We start from the raw sequence: 20,677 nt of genomic DNA, 5'->3' as shown, positions 1-20,677 counted from the left end.
ATTGGATGTTACACAGCAGCTGCCCCAGGAAATAATTCACTCATTCCATTGGTGCAGACTTCAAGGAAAAAAAAAGTAGTGAAGGTGGAAAAAAAGCCAGTTCCTTCGCAAAATATCCAGTTTCCCAGCAGCTCTAACAGCGTAAATGAGAAGAATGTCTGGATTTGGTGTCCCTCCAATTCTCGTGGTTTCGTTGAGGATTTTGGAGAATGCATTTACTCCTTTGCTAACTGCAAGAACAGATTTATCCTGCAGCCATGTGCTGAATGAGTATACAGGCCTAAAGGGAGTCTGAAAGCATAAACATTTACTTCATAAAAGAGGTTCTGCAGACAGGAAGCCAGAGACAGTTGACTCTGGGTAAGCATTTGTGCTCCATTGTGAAAAAAAGTGCCCTTGTTTGCCAGCAGCCAGAAGGAGACACGCATACACTTCATGCACTGGCCTTTGCTGCAGTGGACAGTGATCCAAAGGGGCCTAGGAAGAGGCTGTCTGTTGACTGAGCCATAAGTGAGGCAGTTCCAGCACTGCCATCTTTACTGCAGATGCGAAACTGGCCCCAGCTCCGCCTCTTGCTATGCAGTGCTTTGCCTTGACTCAGGATGGGGAAATGAAAAAATAGCTCCATAACCAGGGAAACCCCTGGAACTTTGTGTCTCCCATCCAGATGCTGTAATGAGATACAAGCTCGTAATTTGGCCTTTTCCACAGTAGGAATATCAGTGAGGACTTCTTTCCTCTTTACCTGGATATTTATTTTCACAAAACTTGTTAAGAACATAAAGTTGCTGAGATCTCCATCCTACTGACAAATTTGATTGAAATCTGCTGAATGTTGAAAGATGTTTGTCAGGGACTTTCTTTCACATATATGTGAACAAAGACCCCATGGGTCTTGCTCTGTTGAGAAGCCAGGGTACAAATGTGGGAGAAGGGAAGCACTATTCCAAGGGGAATGATGGCAGTCTGAAAGAGGCTCACCAGCCTCCTTGCATCCCGTAGGCATGTGTGGAATTTTAGGAGCGGCCTGTACCCCATTAGCTTTGGATCACCTGCATAATTTTCCAAAAATGTGGCAGCATCTCATAATTTTTCATTACAACTTCAAATCCCAACATGGAGAATAGAACCAAAGCAAGAGTTGCACACAAAATGAAACATCTTCTGGCAGTATCTTGCCATTGCAGGCTACTTATATTTTTCCTGAAAAATGAATAGTTGGGAGGTTCAGCCCTATCTGCCAGGAAAACTAAGCACAGATGAAGTTGAAAGAGGATGTAGCAAACACTTCTGCAACGTCCTCCCAGCCAGGAGCTTACCCAGGATAGGGGGGCCTGAACCTGTGCTGGGCACACTGGGATCACTGCACCACATGGCTCCTCAGCTGATGACAATCCCCAAGCAGAGCATCGTGCATGCATATGAAAGCAAAATGCTGAGGAAGTCCCTAGTAATTTTTTTTTTCCCTTGGCGTGGTGTAGAAGTGATGGAGCTGTACTTGGTCTGGACAATTGCTAATGTTTTCGTTTTTCCCTTTCTAATGTCATTGCTGCTTGATTGTTTAGACTACAGCTCCTGGCACTGAGGAAGAAGTTTTAGGAGCCTACCCACCGAGAACAATTTCCTATGCTACCCACCAAGGTCTGACTATGTGGGAATTGGGGACACAGAGTAGCAAGCCTTTTAACTGATCACCAGTCTGCTTTTCCTTGGATATGTGTGAATGTATTTGATGGGCTGTTTTGAGATTTTAACTACCAGTTTGTATTTGTAGAGGAAAACCAATGGATTTAGAGGCAGTAGATTTTGTTTGGGATTTTGGCCACAAGATCCCTTATAAGACCAAGACTTTCCAACTCTCAGGTGATGAAAAATCATGGTTGATTGCAAATACTGCTCTATCTCAATAAATGCCAAGGTCTGTTGAAGGACAGTCACAACCTATGCACAGGATAAGGAGCTGAAGGGCCAGTGAATCATCAGCATTATCATTGCTGCGTACAAATCCAAGCAGTTGAATCACTGCCTTTCAGCGGCACCTTTCTGCCCATCATCTTTCCAGACCTCTTTAGCTTTCTGTCCAGATGAAGAAAAGACTGTGCAAATTTCAGGCTTGATGGTAGAAAGGCTCATGCACAGAGGATGCATACAGGAAGCAAAGGGGTAACTAATCTTCCTACGTGCCTGCCATTATCAGTGAAGATAGACTACTATTTCTTGAGGGCATTTCAAAAGAGAAGCTTCACAGAGGTGCTCTGAACTATTCCCTGCGGGAGCCTCTTTCTCTCTGCCAGGTAGCCTAAGGCTTGCCTTTGTGGAAACCTCTTTAGATCGAGTTTCTTGGGGCTGATACTGAGGTTTGCTGTCAAGCCAAGAAAATCCTCCTTCATCTGCTTTTACTCAAGCAGCCCAAACCTGCCCCAAAGGCAATGAATAGCAGCATCCTCTGTTGTAAAGGCCTAAAACTTGGATCAGCACCAATCACTTAAAGTTATAAAGAAGGATCATCCTACTTGATGAAGCAAGCCTACAGCCCAGGGAAATTGTGAAATCTCTATCCTTGGAGATATGTAGAATGTGCCTGAGCAAGGCCTTGAAAAACCTGATCTCCCTGTGAAGTTCTGAGCAGGAGTTTGGACAGAGCCCTTCAGAGCTTCTGTGTGTTCCACAGTGTAGACTTATACAAGAAACTCTACTGAAACAGAGCACTATACGGTACACATTCCTCCCCATGTGGAGAGGAGTAGAACAAAACAGCCCAGGACAAATAGTGGTGGTATGTAACACAACTAAGGAAGGCATCAATCAGGTACTGCAGAGATGAATGCAATGTAAAACCTGCCCAAAACAGATCCTTTACCAAACATCCTGTTGCCACCAGCACTTTCTGCAGCCTCCATAGCTGCTGTTGAAACGAAGGCTGCTATCTTGGCTAACTACTGGTTCATAAGTTGTTATGTGGCCAGCAGTGAGTCTCAGGACTTAAAATAGGCAAGGGTATGCAAGACTTGAAAAGCAAATGGTCCTCATGGGGCTGTCACTCTCCAACAGTTAACTCTCAAAATTATTGATTTCAGGATTCCCAGGTTTACAAGCTCCAGGCTTCATGGTTATTTTCAGTCACTGCCAAAATAAAACTCAGTTTCCACATGCATACACTTTCCTCAGACTCTCCCCCCTACTGGCCTCATCAACATTTTCTATCAGGAAACCCATTATTTATACTCTTCTGGCAAAGACATTATATTTCATCAGTGTTGCCAGCAATGCCAATTTCCCTTCCTTACAGTTCTGTCCTAAACTGTTTTCATTTCTCTCATCTTGTATTTCTCAGTAAACCAATAAAGCACAAGTTCTAAGCCTTCCAGTTTCCCTCTTTTCCCTCCCACAATAGTCACTGATGTCTAACTACAGACGTCTGTGCTTCTTTTCAATAACTGTGCATGCAGTTGCCTATAAAGTACGCACATGATAGTGCAGCGAAATTCCACACACGTTTTCCCCATCTGAAGATATACCGGTTAATACGTTACATTTATATTGGGTCTGGATCATGTCCTGCCATCATTCCGCGAGGAGAAATCCCAAGGCAGTCAACAGAGGCTTTTCAAGCAGATAAATGACAGAACTTGGCCCTACAGGCAGAATATTGTATGATATATTTCCTTTTCTGTTTGCCAAATTGATGTTAAGAAGAGGTTATGCACTTAGACAGTCATCATAAGTTTCAGAAATAATCAGCAGACATTTTTACTGAAACCCCAGAAAACAGAGCAATTAATCAGAATATCACTGCTTTTTCTGTGAAGTTACAGTTGCTTCTATTTTACTGGCATTGCATCACATAGCAGTTTCTCCACCATGGGAGCTTTGAGGTCACTATTAATTTATGGGGAAAAGCCTTTTTTACTCTGGGTTTTCTGAAAATACACAAACAAGAACCACTCAGACATGACATAACTGAACCACAGATCCAAGCCCCTCTCAGGTTCCAGTGTCCCCTGTGGGGCCCACCAGATGTGCTGCACCCATGGAGAATGACCGGGGAGGACACAAGTACATTGAACAAGCTGTTACAGGGGGGCAGGTGGGCTGAAACAAAAGGCAGATAAGATTGACACTTTGATGTATTTGTGCTCTGTGAAGGAGCAAAGTCAAATTAACAGTCTGAGCTCCCCAATAGCAATGGCATTGAAGGGGAATATTAATGTAGTTACCACATCTGCATCTCATTTTCCTTCAGTGTTTCCTGGTCATACTGAGTTCACCCACTGGAGAGTGACATAACAGCGTGAGCTGATGGGAAAGTGTCTTGAGACGGAGTATGAGGAAAAAATATGCAGAATACACAAATACAGCAAGGACAGAGGGAGGTGACTTGACCAAACCCTGCATTTTCCATTTATGAAAAATGATAGGAGGCATTTTTAGGACACCTCCTGTCTCCCATGCACCTGAAACAGCAGTGTTGCCAGACTCAGTACTCTGTCACAGTCTGGCATTGCCTCTGAAGGCTTGCTATGACACAGAGGTACACACACACCTCCTGCGATGGTGTTAAAGTGCTGAAGCACACCATTTGCCCCCGTGGAGGGTCCCAAAGTAGCCACTGCACACATATCTGCACAGGATCCCACTGAGTGTCCCTGCATGGTACCACACCAGCTGCTGTGGGCATCTTCTGCAAGATGCCCACGTAGACAAGTTCTGTGCCTTCAGGTAAGATTAAAATGGAGGAGGCTGAAGCCACCTTATTCTAAATGACTGGAGTTCAGTGCTCGTTAGATTCACGGTGATAGGCGAATTGCCTTTGCTTGCTTGAGGGCATCTGTGCTATCAGGCCATAAGTTTGTGTGTGCCAAAAGTTCACAAGTGGTGACCTAATTATCTGTCTGTAGCAGTGAGGCTGTGGTATCTGGCAGGCAGATCATGGAATACCTTAGCACTTAGGTCAAGGCACTAAGCCTTCTTAAATTGCATGTTTTAGTTGTATCTGGTTTCGTAGAGAAGTCATGGACAAAAAATTAACTGCAGCAATGGAGGTAATCTAAGGAGTTTTAAAGATTTCTATTGGATTTTATCACACTCAACAACGTGTCTGCTTGAGTTACAATTAACGGCAAAGTTCCCATTGAGTTTGACAGGGCACGTCCATGGAAATATGAAAAAAGCATCAAGTCTTTTTTCCTAGCCTACCACCCCTCCCACTTAGAGGCACATTAAAAGAAACACTGCTACCTTTGAGAAAATGACAAGCTCATGGTCCCAGTGCGAGAGGGGTATTGGGCCTTCCGCCCCCAGGGGAGCATATAACAGCCCAAAAGAGGTACCTGTCTGTGTCGGCCATGAGCCACAACAGGAACTCCAAATCCTACTCCACTCCAGCATTTCCCCTGAGCTGTGGGAAATCTCACAGTCAGATATAATTGGTACTTGAGCATGCTGGCATGGGTCCACCTACGTTGGGAAGCAATGTCTTTGGGAAACTGTCTTCCACCTTCAGAAAGAGCCACGTCACACCATCCTCCACTACCAGCATCCTTCATCTGGCAGCTCTGGCTCCCTCAAAAAGGTAGACCATCAAGGACTTCTCCATGAGCAGACACACCCAGTGCTGATTTGCAGCCTGCCTGTGTCACCAGTGGAAGACACCACTGATGAAATGGGATGTCCCAAGGAAACATGTGAGATGAAGTATTTCTTTGCTTCTCAGCCTGCAAGTGCCACAGCTACATTTGTTCAAATTGTGGCTGCAGACCTGTCTTCCCCCAGCACTTTGCCCTTCAGAAAAAGAGTGCAGCTTGTTAGCTGCTGGCTGGGCCAGGATGCAGCTCTCATGGATGTGTGGGGACCAAACTCAGAAGTGGTCCTGGTGCTGCAGCTGAATGTGAGGGGAGATATAGTCTCCACTCCAGCAGGAGTCAATGGGGATGCCATTGTAGGAGAAAAAACATTCGGGTAAAGAGCTCAGTCTAAAGCTTCTTTGGTTCTATTAGATTTGTCAGTGAAATAAAATTGGAAGCTTTGCAGCATGCTTTTTGTTCTCTTCATACTTTTCTAGCTCAGTGTGGGGAATGAAGAGGTGCAACACAAAGATTATGAGTGACAGGTTGATACAATGATTAAGCACCGTGGCTTATTTTCATTGTTAGACCAACTAAGCATAGCTAGCAGGTAATAAATCTGAGCTGCAATTAAAGGTCTGCGGCACTTTTACTAGATGAAGTTCAAATTCACAGACCTAATTCCTGTTCTTAGACCTTGGTATCATGTTAGAGGTGTGAGATTTTATTCTTACCTTTTTCATCAAAGATGACAGAAACTGCACTGGAGGCAGTGATCAGATGGCTCTCCTGCCACATGGCAGCATGAACCTCAACTGCAGCAGCAGCAGCAGCAGCAGCAGTTATGTCATTTAAGGGGTCTGTACGTTTTGATCCTGGTGGCTCCAAACACAGACTTCATCCTAAGTCAGAAGGCTGGTCTAAGCTCTGTCTGAAGCTTAGAAACTTCATCTGTCAAATGACAAAGTACCCCTTAGCTCTGTTTCTGGTAGTTAATTCAAAGGTGCTAGAGTAGCCTTTTGTAAGTTTTAAATCTTGATGTAAGGGAAATTAGCCATTGTTCTCCTTCAGGATCCCAGATTCACTACTATTAGCATTCAAAAATAAAATGAAGTTATGGCCAGCTGTGAAAACACTAGCTAAAGAAGTTGCAGATGTTCCTAGGGGAGCTACTGAAATATTTTGGCAGTTTTGCTCTGTCATTAAAAACAAAACACGATAGTCAGTTAGGGCTGCAGTGTGAGTTCAAGGGGACAGAGAAAAACAGGAAAGCATTGAACAGTGCTAATAGCGAATGTGGGTTCAGCCCTACAAAAAGTTTGCAAAAGCACCAGCATGACTCCGGCTCCCAAGCCTCATGCTCTACCCTGACTGTGGCATTTAGGTCCTGGAGCTTCAACAAGTGGCTGCAGAGAAGTCAGGATTGCAGCAAAAGCATTTGCTGCACAGTCACCAGTGTGAGCTAGAGACAGCTTATAACAGGGCTTGGCACAGGATAAAGGATGGCAGCAGGCAGGTATAATGGTCTGGCAAATACACTGCTATGGGTAAACTACTTCTAGCAGCCAAACTTGATCAACCTAGCTCAAGTATCTCCGCAAGACACTACTCCACTTCAAGCTAGCTCCAATATTGGCAATAGGGATATAGCCTGAGACTCAAAGGAGACCAAGAAGCTTATAAAAATATAAAAAAGGGGCCCCTAAGGCACCCTTGAAATGTTTACTTCTAAGAGCAGGGCCTAAGCTGTTGTGCATGTTACAGAAAAGAGTAAATTGCTCTGCCTTAAGCCAGCCAGGAGGAAGCTTCATTCCAAGAGCAAATAGTTCCCATCTCCAAATTCTTTCATCTTCCTCTGCCTGCTTCTTTCTGGCTCATCTCTAGTTTTACTCTTCTGTCCAGATGCTGTGGGGAAACTCTAAGGATTGAAAGATTCTGCCCTAATTCTCCCTGAGGAAAAGAAACGAGACACATAGCCAAACAGGTGAGGAAGATGCAATCAAATCAAGTGTATGGCCCAGAGATAGGAAGGTGAGTGTGACAAGGTAGTGCTGGGAAAAAAGTGGGGCTTGCCCATTCATAAAGCCTGCCTTGGAAAAGGAGGCAGAGCCAAGAAGCAGTAACTGGTCCAGTGCACATTAATGCCTTACCTGGGAAGGGGGAACTTGTGTAACGCACTATGCAGAAGGCTCCAGGTCCAGGTGGCAATGTACACATGAACTGTAGTCACAGAACTATCTGTGAGAGCCGTCTTGTGCTACCACTCACTGGTATTCTGCAAGTTAACAGCTGGGCTGACGTTAATTAGAAACACTTTTGCCTTTTCTAATCCCTAATAGGTCATGTAATCCATGCCAAATGAATTGAGGGGTTTTTCAGAAAAATAGATTGTAAAAAGCTCTTTCATCTACTGGAGAAGTTTGAATAATTGGACATTTCTACTGGAAAATTAATCTCTGATCTAATAGACATCACATAGCTGAAATTTTCCTCAGTGTTCACTTCTGCCCAGACAACTGAGCACCATGCTGTATCCTCCACAAACAAAATGTCCATCCAAGAAAAAGAGGCTACTGCACTCAGTACAGTACTCAGAATCTTGATATGCCACCAACTATGCATGACAAATGCTGGAAAGGAGCAAAGCCTACAAGAAGAAAAGAGCGTGCGTGCTCTGGAGAGGCAGAAGGGTCCCAGCCCACAATGTTTAAGCCTAGCTCCAAATTTTCTCAGCGTTCCTGCTTTTTTGGATGGGAGTTTGGGTCTGTGTGCAGTTCTGTGAAGGAGGCAAAGAGGAAGGGAGGGAGCCTTTTTCTTGGTTCCCAAACAACATCTCAGCCCATCTCAGGCTCACCCGCCAACATCTAACAAGCAAAGACAAATAACATCACAGTTCCACAATGCTTAAGCTTGATTGAATGACGACAATTCCATGATAAATAAAAAAGAACATCAGAGCCTTCCACAGCTGCATCAACATTATCTATTAAAAAAAGCATGACACTACATGAAGCTTTGGCTGTGCAAGCCAAGAACCTAAATCAGCCACAGTTTGGAACGAGGCCATTGCTCAATTCTCGTGTAAAGCAATGCTGCCATATTGCTTACTTTCCACTGAGGTTTTCCACAAATTAACAGCTGTAGCAGACTCCCAGAAAACAGCAACCCTTTCCAAGTCTTTCTTCTCTGAAAATGTTGTTTCTTCACTTTATTCTTCCACATATGGAAGGGGAGAGGAGGGTAAAAAAAAAACTCCACAGCCCTATGAAACAAACCTCCAAAAAACCCAGACAGACTGTGAGAAAAATTAATCACAAAGATTGCCTGGAAAGAGAGCGGTTATCTGTAAAATTAAATCAGTGGTGGGCCCAATTTTTCTTTTCATTATACCAGCATGGTGGGATGGAGAATCAAACCCAGGGAAAATATTTCTGGAGCAGTCCTTCTGATTTATGACTATCTCAGCCACTCTGACAAGATCAGAAAACTGCTGGAATCTTTCCAGCTGAGCACCACCAAAGGCCAAATCATTCCTATTTAGGGAAAAAACAAAACTTCCCTCTGCTTCAGTGAGAATAGTGTTTGGCACCAAGCACAGAGAAAACTGCCTCATTTCAGCTGGATTGCTGAAGTGCAGCTGAGACAGAAAGGTAATATCACGCTGGTGTGGGTGGCTTCAGATCATACTCTTTCCTCCTGATTGCATCTTGGACATCACTAGGTACCACATAGGGTGATGCAGAGGGATTCATTATAAATGACAAAAAAAAACTTAAAGAAAAAATTATTTGATTTTTAGCATGCACAGATGGCTGTTGACTCACTTGAGAGAGGAGCGATGGAACTAGCAGACTGGCAGAGGCAATGGGACTCTCAGCATTAGGAAACACAGATTCATGGAGTGGGTTGACTTCTGAAGATCTGTGAGCTGTGGTGTAGTAATAAGCAATGCTTGTGCACAGAGATGGGGCTTTCCAGCTGGTGGAGTCCTGGGTATTGCCTCCTTGTGACTACCAGCATGATGCAAAGATGTGGGTTGCTACGGGTATTTGGGTGTGCCCACTGACAGTAACCCAGGGTGCTAAAGAGAACAGCAATATAAGGTCACAGAAGGTACCCAGTGCTGTGCTCTTCAGCTGCTGCTGATCCCAGGGTCACATCCATGCAGCTACAAACAGACACAAGGCCTCTGCCAAATGCAAGTCTGCTTTGGGGTGGGCTGGGAGGCTGACAGCGGTGTGAACTATCACTAAGAGAAGCCTAGCACCTTGGGAAGTCAACTGAGATAAGCCTGCACCACTTTCACTGATGCTGTTACAAACTCCTAGCTGACTTACCTGGGGTGTCAGAGGCAGGAGCAGCCCCAAGCCCAAGGGCCATCACAGGGCTGTGCTGGCTCCTCTTCCCCATCTGCTGCTGGCATGCTCTGCAGTCGCAGGAGCCACACATTGCAGTCAGAAAACAGGTACCACAAAGCCAAACTTCCTAAATCCAGGCAGTGTAGAATGTGACAACATCCTGTTTGGGTCAAACAGCAAACTGCACCACATGGTGACCCACCCAAATGCACTGCTACCTGAGGAGGGAACTTATCTTACTGCAAGTCCCCTTCTCCAAGAAGTCCTTCTCTCTCCGTTTTGTTCAAGTTGGCATCTGGAGGCTTGCACGTTGTAGTTCTGATTTAAGCCATGTACAACCTATCAACAGCCAATTCTCTGTTCAGTGAAGTTTGTCTACAGATAATTTTTTTCCAAAAGTATCAGCGTGCTGGCAGACCATTGGAGCACAGGACTGCTGCTTCAGCTTCAAGTACAGAAGCCTCTGCAGTCCATGTTGCTACTGACCAGAGTCCGTCAAATTTTGATGGCCATCTCACACCTCTGTGACCCCACTTTATTAGCCAAGTCTCATGTGAACAGTGCTCACTTCACACAACAAGCTGGAAAAATAAACATAGCTATCTCATCTTTCAAGTATAGCCACTTCCTATGAGTTGAAAAAAACCCAAAACACCAAACATGCAAGTAATGCTGGAGAACAAAGGTCCTGACCATTTCTTCTGACCCAAATTTTAAAAAAAGGTTGAAATATCAGTTTACTACTGAGGGACTCTGTCCTCAATACACTCCCCAGCCTCAGAGATGTTCTGTCATACTGTTCACTAATTGTTTTCAGTGTTTGATGTGAATATTTTTGGCAGTTGGTTTGTCATGAATTGACACTTATTTTGTCAACCTATCTTCAGCAAAACTGCACATCCTCCCTCCTCGTAGACCTGTCAGAAACATAAAGATTACTCATTGCATGTTTCTAAGAAGCTCCTGAAGCCAGCACTCAGAGTTTGCATAACAACCATTGTCGACAATCCACCTACAGAAGCTTAAAAATACAGATTTGAATGGGTGAAGAGAGGCCGGGAGTTCTCAGAAGGACGAGTCAGATTCAGGATTTTATTAATAGAACCGGAGGTGTGCTCATGAAGGCAGAAAAAAACCCCAAAACCCACTCTCTTGTTATCTTAGTTGTCATCAGCAGTCACCTTTTCAAAAACAGGCAGGCGAGATGCAGAGTATTCCTGTAGATGAGCAAACAGAAAGCTGCTGAAGAAAAACATGAGAGCAAGATGGAGAGCAGCAAGCACCATGGATCATCGCTCAGGTCCTCCTTGGGAAGTGCTGGGCGTGCAGTTGCCTGCTTCATGCCTGCTGACCTTGCTGAAGGGACTTCATTTTTTTTTTTTTCTAACCTAGTGCCACACATGTCACCCCTGGAGAGTTAATTGCCAAACAAAGGGAACTCACCAGAAAAACACAAAGCTGTTTGTGGCGTGGGCTCCAGCGCTCTCTCCAGCAAAAGAAAGCAATTATACTAATTAGAGTGCACAATAGGCACTCCCCAAAATAGCAGATTAATAGATGCAGATCAGCAATGGCTGTTGGTGAGGGCAGGGAGTACCAGAGCACATGATAGAGAGAGCAATGGGTGGCTGGTGTATAATCCTGCCATGCTGCCGCAGCAGCACCTTGTCCATCCCTGCCTCCACAGGTAGGGAAGGGGCAGTGCATCATAGCCACCTCCTAAACCCGGGCTTGCACCTCGGAGGATGGCAAGCTGCGGCACAGCGGAGAAGGTGCTGCCCTGCCTGAAGGGTTTACTATGCGCTTGTGGCACCTTCTCCCAGGTCTTTGGAGGAAGGAGGGACATTGAGGATAGTCATGAGAGCGAGGGGCGTAGGCAGGAGAGCTCAGAGAACAACAGGGACATCAGAGGTGTCATCCAGCCGTGAAAAAACCTCCGCTCTGAATAAACATCAACACTGACAGTCTTTTCCAAGCCAGATCCCCAGCCTGTTAGGTTCACCATTAACAACAATCCCTGCAACTTTCTCAGCCTTGCTGTTTACACAAGCTAGAGCTTTCATACATAAAACTCTTAAATGAAAACATTAAAGAGCAGCTGGCGCCTCTTGGAAAACTCATAAAAAGTCTGTTTCCAAACAGCGTTGCTTCTATACCATAAATTTCTGTATTTCTCACTCCCTTCATTCCTTATTTCTAAAGACATTTGCATGAAAACAGGAACTTTGTTTATTAAAGAGTTCATCTGCTCCTGCTGTTAATTTCCCACCTGAAGCCAGAATCCCTCGGGTATGACATCAGTAGTACAGGCTCTGGAAATGATCATGAAGTCACAAACAGCGGGTTAGGGCTCCACTCGGAGAATAAACAGCAAGAACACAGAACCTTTCCTACTGCCAAATCCCAGATCCTTATCCAGTTTTTCCTGGAGCAACATCCCATTGACTTCAGTGGGACATTGACCAAAATAAGGCTGTCAGCAATTTCTGTTTCAGCCATTCCTCCATCCTGTTCCTGCCTCCAGGGCATCAGGGACTTGCCCCATGCATCAGTTCTGGGACATGAGAAGCCCTGCCCTGGTATGATGCCGGTCCTCCCAGTGCCACATCCTCACACTGATCTCTGAAGCAGGGGCAATCTGAAGAAGATACCACCTCACCCCTGTACCAGTTCCAGTGAGTGTCCCCCTTTTCCACTAAGCACCATGATATGACTCATTTGCATGAAGGCCATCACATGGGGATCTCACACAGTCCAGGAGAGAAGCTGCTGGGATACATGAGACCAGAAGGGAGCCCTGCTGCAGCTGCTTCACACTGCACATGGCTGTGGGGGAATGGGGCTGCCCCATGCACAGCCATAGACAGGAACAGCAGCAATGGAGACTGGGCATGACTGAGGGCAACTGAAGATCAAGGATAAATACCTTTACAGTGAGACCTATAGGAAGGAAAGATCTGTTTCATGTGCAGAGGTAGAAAAAAAGAAACACAGGAACTAAAATGTCTCCTTGTGTGCAGATGGGGAGACACAGTAAAGATGTCTTTTGTCAGAACGGATCCAGCAACACTAATCAAATCTACATTTTTCACCTCATGCTCCACGAAAAGCACAAGAAAATTACTGTGAGTTTAGAGGGCTTCATTAAATCTCTTCTCACATATAAAATCTCTGACACAGTTGAAACCCTCCCCTCCCATCACCAGGCATGCACAGCTAATATATAATTACACAGGCCAAATACTACTCTTTTTTAAACTGATACCCACGCACGCAAGTGGTGTATTTTTCATGTGATGGCTCTCTGCATGAAGCATGACGTGCTTGTGACGGATCTCTGCATGAGTGCCATGACGCTGTGTTGCTGCAGCAGCAAGTATCATCTGGCCCTACACAACCAGCATTCTTCATCCAGCAGCCTGTGGTAAGCAGGCTGCTTGCCTCACTGCCTTCCCACCCGTGGCCACATTGGCATCTAGTCTGGGCTGCTCAATATTACTGTTGAGTAGACACCTGAGGATAGATGTTTGAAGATCTACATACCTGGGAGAGTGGGATGTGGCCAAGTGGGACAGAGACAGTCTGGTTTGAAACAAGGTTATTAACACTGCATGGGAAAGGTGGAGGCAGAATATGGCATTGATCAGATACAGTCCCTAAAGGATTTCTTCAGTTCATCCTTGTACTCCAAGCTTTAAAATCTTTACATACATAGTGCTACTTTCCTTATTCAGTGCTGGTGCTGCAATCCCGAACAGTATTTCAGAAAGACTGACTATTTGTCAAATACAAGCAGGTAATATTTGATATAGCAGAGGGGAAAGAAAAAAAGAAAAATATATGTATTTACTCTTGCAAATAAAACCTAAATTCTTCCCTCAGTGAAATCACTGTGATTTGACTGATCACCACAAACCTGCTGCATGGTGACAGTGCTCTGCTTTCATGACCTGGTTTGGGCTTGGCTGCTGGGAGACACTGTCTGGGGGAGAGCGAGCCAAGCAGCTCTCTGGATGCATGGCATGGCACGGCACAACCATCACGTGGCTGTCCTCCCTCTGGTCCACCATCAGGTCCCACTCCCCCCCAGCTCTCACCAGAACAGCCTGTAGGCACCACAGCCTTCCGTTTCCTTCAGTTTGGTCCATTGTTATAGCAAGTCCAAGTGTTTTCCTTGGCATACGCTAGTAGTCCCATAGTACTGTACTTCCCCCACACAGAATAAGTGTTATTTAATAGCTCTGATTATTTTGGAGAGATGTTCAGGCTTTTTTTTTGAGAAGAGAATATACTGAAACTGCTTGTATTGGCTGCTTGCGCCTGTTTTTTCTGGATGGCCCTGGCTCTCTTTGTACAAAATACGAGATACAGGCCTGGGCAACTTTTCAAGAGGGGCACAGTGCCACTGTCACATGTGCCTTGTTTAAAGGAGTTGTCACCTCTGTCAAGATAAGCGTGCAAAAAAAGGAAATGCAGGCACACTGGGAAGAGGTGTTCAGGCTCTGCGCTCAGTAACTCCAAGCACGCACTCAACCGAGTCAATAAGAATTTGGTCCAAAGCAAGTAACAACAGGAAGAGCTGATAAAGGTCCTCTGGATGCTGTTATTTATCCTCTTAGCACACCTCCTGATAGCATAACTCTAACCTATCAAAGAAGGGTTGCCCTCATTTCTTGATGTGGATACAGGCAGACAAAGAGTAAATATTTCAGTGCAACCGAAAGTGCCTCTGACTCATCACATCATCATCATTTTTCTGGAAGCCCCTGGCTTCATCCTCTTTCCTCAGCCCTTCCCTTAGGATAGTTCATTCCAGGAGCTCTGCATTTTCTCAGAAAATCCCTAATGTTCTCTTCAGGAGTCAGTATTGTTAATTTTAAAGAGCAAGCAGGAGATGAGCCCTCCCTTGCTCTGCCTTCCAACCCTTGTTTTTCCATTTCCTTACTTTCAAATCAAAGTGTAACAAATGTTCAAGGTCTTCCTCCCACCTGCTTCTCCAAGGCAGTTTTAAATTAGCCATGATTTCCTTGTCTTCTCGGCTTCTCATTTTTTCCAAAGTCTGTACTATCAAATTCTAACGCCCTCTTTCCCTCTTTGTTATTCGAGGCAGCCCCACTTTGCTCCCTTTGTGCTGCTCATTCATGAGGACACTTCCGCCCACTCTGCTGAGCCAATATTCCCCACCTCTGTTCTGCATAAATGCTTTCATCCCCACATTAGTCTAGCTCTAACTTCCAGCAGCTGCTTTTTATTTTGGGGTGGGGGGTTTTTTGTTGGTTTTTTGTTTGTTTGTTCGTTTGTTTTGTGTATGTGTGTGTAGTGTGTGTGTGTGTCTGTTTTGTGATCAGCCCTTCACGCTCTGCAGGGCTACAGAGTCTTTCTGAAGTGAGTTCTTTCCTGGGAGTAGGGCAGATCATGGCAACAGAAGTGAAGGTTGCTTGCTGGAAAGATCATTTGTTCTCTTCAGTAATGAAAAGAAAAATAAATTGCTGCTAATTCCAAGGGGGCCCACCCTCTGCTCCAGGCATCTTTATAGCCATGAAAATTACAGTGTCACTGGTATTAACGGCGAGAAACAGCAACGGCTCATCCCACTGATCCTACAGTGCTCCCAACAACAGCTGAAACTTCAAATTAAATTAAGAAGCTGCCTCCCCAACCAATGCCTTCCAGCAACCTTTCACAGAGAGAAGTGGGTCCATAGGGCATGACTGGAGAGGTAGTGAACATCCAGGTTGCTGGAGGTCATGAGGGAGTGAGTCCCAGACTGGCATTTTTTTTAAAATTAGGGTGGTGAAACACTGGAATGGGTTGTCCAGGGGTGCCCTATCCTAGGAAACATTCAAGGTCAGGTTGGACAGGACTCTGGGCAGCCTGATCTAGTTGAAGATAGCCCTGCTCACTGCACAGAGGTTGAACTAGATGGCCTTTAAAAGTTCCTTCCAACCCAAACTATTCCATGATTCTATGAAATCTGGCAAGCATTCTCACAAGCAGAGCATGCTCCAGCATTCAAGGATAGTGACCCATGGAGAGCTGACACAGGCCAAACAAATTCCCATAAGGTGGAAGTGGGGGCCTGGTCAACCAACCTGTCCCATCTTTAAAAAGCCAGAAACACACTGCAATCAGTGAGAGCTGGCCAGTTCAGCCACAACAGTGACCATTCAGACCTGAGGTATAAGGGTTAAACTTGCCTGGCTTTTGAAACCCCATAATACTTGTGTGCACAAAGCTGTTACACTGCAATTTACTATGAATTGATGCTCCATTTATCTATCCATAGCCTTGGCATCTTGCAGCCCCTACACTCCTAAATCACCCTTCTTAGACTCTCCTTATTTAATTTTCCAGCTCTTCAGGCAAACTCTTCCACTAACAGTCTCTGCATACCTCTGAGCCCTCATCTTTGAAAATGCTGGCCCTTGTTTCACTTTCCATGCAAACATGTAAAGGCATGAAGCTGAAATGCCATGCCAGAAAAAGCAACCCAGGTTGTTTTGGTACATGCAGTGGTCAGCATGCCCTGATGGAGAGCCTACCAATGCAGGCTGCCACATAACTAATATCCTGAGTTTCTGAGCCAGATGAGTCCTATTCCTTCTCTTGTCCAAACCACAGAGACAAGAACATCCAGCCTCTCTGACATCTCACAAATCCTGGGATCAATGTGGAGATACAGAGAGGGGAAAGATGAAAAGCCAGCAAGCTGCCCAGCAATGCTGGCATTAGGATCTGGGACATTCTCATGCTTGTGGAAGCAGTGATGCCCCTTACTGGAGTGGGCAGGCTGTGACATTTGACCGAGGGCATCTTATCTAGATGCAGTAGTTGAGACCTCCCTCTTGAACATACCGATGAGCCTCACCTACCTTGGCTGAGATGAAATCAGAAGAAAGCCTGGGGAAAATGGAATCTGAACGCAGTAAAAAGAGATATTTACATACAAGGAATAGCTGTAACACCAAAAACCTATTCCTTTTTTTCTGCTAGCCTGCCACACCACTTTGAAAAATCCTTCTCATTCTGCTGGCCTTAGTCCTCTGGGTGATGGAAGCAAAGGCATACAGCACTGCACGTTAATTCTCCTCCGATGCTCCAGTGGTGACAGGACATTTCAAACCTACGGTGTGAAAGCCCCTCTCAGACACCAAGGCAACCCTTGCTCTGCTGTGCTTCTGCACGGGCACCAGAATCAGCACAGAAACACATCTGTCTAGGGCTGGCATCTTTGATTTATTGATTTGTTTTGAATACATCCTCTTGCACATCCAACTCTTCCCTCCAAGGACACAAGACCTTTGCACTTTCCTGATGACTTCATCCTTCATACTCCACTACCACAAGGTATAGGTCAGAGATCGGATGACAGACTTGACCCAAACTGGCTGACAAAGGCTTCTCATCTGTTTGGCATGGCATTCAGAGAAATCGATTCACTGAAGTGTCAATGCTGCATTGCATTCAGTAGTGGTTTCCAGGCATGCCAAGAAAGGCACCATCACATCAGTGGGCTTATTGACCCATTCAGTAGAAATTCTGGTACTGAGCATCCTTCTCAGTTCCCCAGTCTGAGGGTGAACTTTCATCCAATCTTTATATCAAGTATAAAGAAAAAAGGTTTCAATTTTGCAGAGTTGCCTTTCCAACACTTTTCATAGGCACCCCTAAGGTCCCTTCTGAATGAAAGCAATGCCACCTCTTTCCAACATCAATGGATATTTCATCCTTTTTGCTCTAAAAATTAGCTATTCAAGGGGATACTGGTAAGCATCGAAACAGGAGCAGGTACAGAGAAAATGTGCCACTGCTGTTCATAAAAGACAAAGCACAAGAAATTACCAGTTCCCTGAATGAGCACCCTCAGATGAAGTCACCTGTCCCTCCAGGTCCTGTCATCTTCAGGCACACAGATCAGCCCTAGACTTTCTTTCTAATTTTGTTCCATCTTACCATTGAACCAGACTTCAACTCTCACAAAGCCCATCCACTTTGTCTCCTCTCATTATCAATACTTTCCCGAGCATCTGTGTTCTCCATTTTCCTTCTCAAGTCCTTGTGAACTCATTTAGCACTTTTGCTGGTTTGCCTTGTTAATAATTATCTATTCCTCTCCTCTTTCTCACTTTTCTCCAGGGAGGAGGGAACATGCCTTCCCAGCATTAGCAGTCCTCTCCAGGAGTGTATCCCAACAGTGGACAAGTGTTAATGTCCTGTTGGTGTCCTGACCCCTCTGCCCTCAAATACCAGCCACTTGGCAATGGGGTACTTAATAAGACCACCTCACAGTGGAACCCAGGTCCCATAGCAATAACATACATTTTCTCAATTCCTAAAATCTGCAAATCTCCAGGGTTTTTTTCACCACCTGCCTAGTGTGGTAAAAATGAAGACCCATTTAGGACAGATGACAGCAGATTAACAGTGTTAAAATGGAAGTCTACAGATGTTTTTGCCACTAGTGTCTGAATAAACAGGGACTTCAACAAGGCTAGATATAGTTTGGTGAAGGATCAGACCAAAGATATCAGAACTTTTCAAGTGCTTTGAATGTTTCAAGGTATACCCATCAGTAACTGAAGACAGAGTTAGGTAATTTCTTGAGATATATTTGAAGTAATCTGAAAAAGTGAGCATGAAAACTGAAAGCACTATGGAAATGTGCTCTGAATGGCTGCACTATGCTGACATAAATTCCTAAAGAAGGAATTTAGTACAGAGAAGGGAACACGCACACACACACACATATATATACACACACATATATATACATACATACGTATATATATACATATATATATATGTAAAATTCAGTTCAGAGATGGCTGGCTGGTTCCAGCTCAGCTGTGGTGCCCCAAAATGCCCCATTCTGCAGCCTTCTGAAATGACAGGCTGTCTGATATGAAAATCACTTTGAACTTTCATATTTCTGGTCCACAGAGTCTTTCTATAAGATTTCTCCTATGCATTGATTGCTTTTGCATATGATGACTGTTTTCAAAGCCAAGTCACATATTCAGCACATCTTCACATCGTGGTTTCACTATGCAAATTGCCTGTGCTCCTCTCTTCTAGGTACTGTATCTGAAACATCCCCCTGCCTTTTTACCTCATCGGGGGTCCCGTCAGGGCTTGCTTCCCAACTCCAAGAGCACAACCGAACATCAGCACATCCACTGAACAGGCTGCTCATATGGAGAAATGCCTCACAGTTTGAGACAGAGTCTTGTCAGGTTGCCGTATAAAAAAAGCCCTACATTCATTTCTCTCGCTTGCAGGCTTGCTGCTTAGTCAGCTGTTACACTGCCGCGTAAAACTTTTGCTAAAAGAGCTGTGGTAGAAAATAGCTGATCAGTAAGTCTGAAGTGTCAGAGCTGTCTGGGTAGGTGGAGGCACTAACAGGAAGGCAGGAAACCCAGTCTGTAAGCTTAGGGCTGGGAGAGAGGAAACCGTTTCCATTCAGCACAGAGATTGCTGGGCAACACTGATGGAAGGGCTCAAGCGCAGCCAAAAGTCATTTTTTTCTCCTCTGGCTTAATGATTCCTGGTTGCTGGAACTTGGAACCCCAGGGAGGAAGAGTGGGTCAGCCTACACTGAATGCTGCTCCTTGCTCCTACCCTTGCAGCCACAGGGAATGGAGAGAGAGGATCTATAAACATTATTTCACAGAAGTATGTGTGAAATAACCCACATAAAACACCCTGCAAGACGTTTTTTAACTGCATGCTACCTGTAACACCAGCCACAATTAGCACACTAACTTATTTACATGTCATAAATCCACAGCTCACAAAGACCTGTTGTACTGACTTTTTGCCACACACCTGAGAGCTTTGGTAAATTCGTTAAATCAGACTCTACCCTTTCTTACAAAAGGTTTCAGCAGCTCTCAGCAGCATGAAGGTAAATCACACAAGGGCTGCCTTGTCCTTCCAGACTCACAGCTTTAGCATTCACCTCTTTGCAAGTCCAAATCCTGATTAGATCTGGGAATAGATCCTGCACATGGATCTAGGCATGGAGAAAACAACGTACCAAAGACCTGGAGTTCACTAACCCCCTTGGAGCCCCCACCAATATCCCCCAGCCTGGCAGCTGCTTCAAGGCAGTTTTCAGTTTTGATCACAAATTATTCTCCTGACAGCCCACAGTAAAATTAAAACAAGTATCACAAGACAGAGAGGCTTGACTTTGCTTTAGAAATTTAATGCAATATCCTTCAGAGGTTCTAGTTTGATTCCAAGAAGAGCAAAGCAGTCACACAGATGCAGCAGCTGTGCCCAGAAGCACCTGAGGCAGCAGTGCCACTGGCTTCTCACACCCTGCGGTATCTGACAGTGGTTACTGCACGTCAGTGCCTCTGGCCAGTACTGCCAGTGGGCTATGCTCTGCCCTGCCCATGTACACACTGCTATAGATGTCACTGCACATTCTACATTCCTCCTCCTCCTCACTGACCAAGCCCAACAGGGAAATACATCTCTTATAAGCAGTTTGAACCAGACACTCTCATACCAGTGTGCTTTGTGTGAGGGAAACCAAAAGCAAGTTATGTTTGAACCTGCAGTGTCCAAACAGCTTGACTAAGCCATAAAAATGCAGCTGTATCAGTACAGAGACACTCAGAAGTGTGCATTTGCTCCTGAGTATGCAGGCATGTGCTTGCAGCGTGGTCTTAGCACTGCCTGGCACACTGAAGTCTTTCTGCAAATTAGGGATGAGGGATTATTTTTCAGTTTCCCAATTGGCAAACT

General features: G+C 45.0%; 1 long non-coding RNA gene across 1 annotated transcript in view; it reads right to left on the bottom strand.

Annotated features, from left to right (window-relative positions):
• LOC116783826 overlaps positions 1–19,145 on the bottom strand; it is a 48,771-nt gene extending 29,626 nt beyond the window's left edge. The window contains exon 1 of the long non-coding RNA XR_004355861.1: positions 19,032–19,145. This is a non-coding gene — a long non-coding RNA (uncharacterized LOC116783826). The remainder of the gene's footprint in view (positions 1–19,031) is intronic.
• Positions 19,146–20,677: the final 1,532 nt, after the last annotated feature.

The sequence above is a fragment of the Chiroxiphia lanceolata genome, chromosome 3 (genome assembly GCF_009829145.1).
Source record: "Chiroxiphia lanceolata isolate bChiLan1 chromosome 3, bChiLan1.pri, whole genome shotgun sequence".
Taxonomy (NCBI): domain Eukaryota; kingdom Metazoa; phylum Chordata; class Aves; order Passeriformes; family Pipridae; genus Chiroxiphia; species Chiroxiphia lanceolata.
The sequence above is the reverse complement of the archived record's forward strand: the minus strand, read 5'-3'. Positions and strand labels throughout refer to the sequence as shown.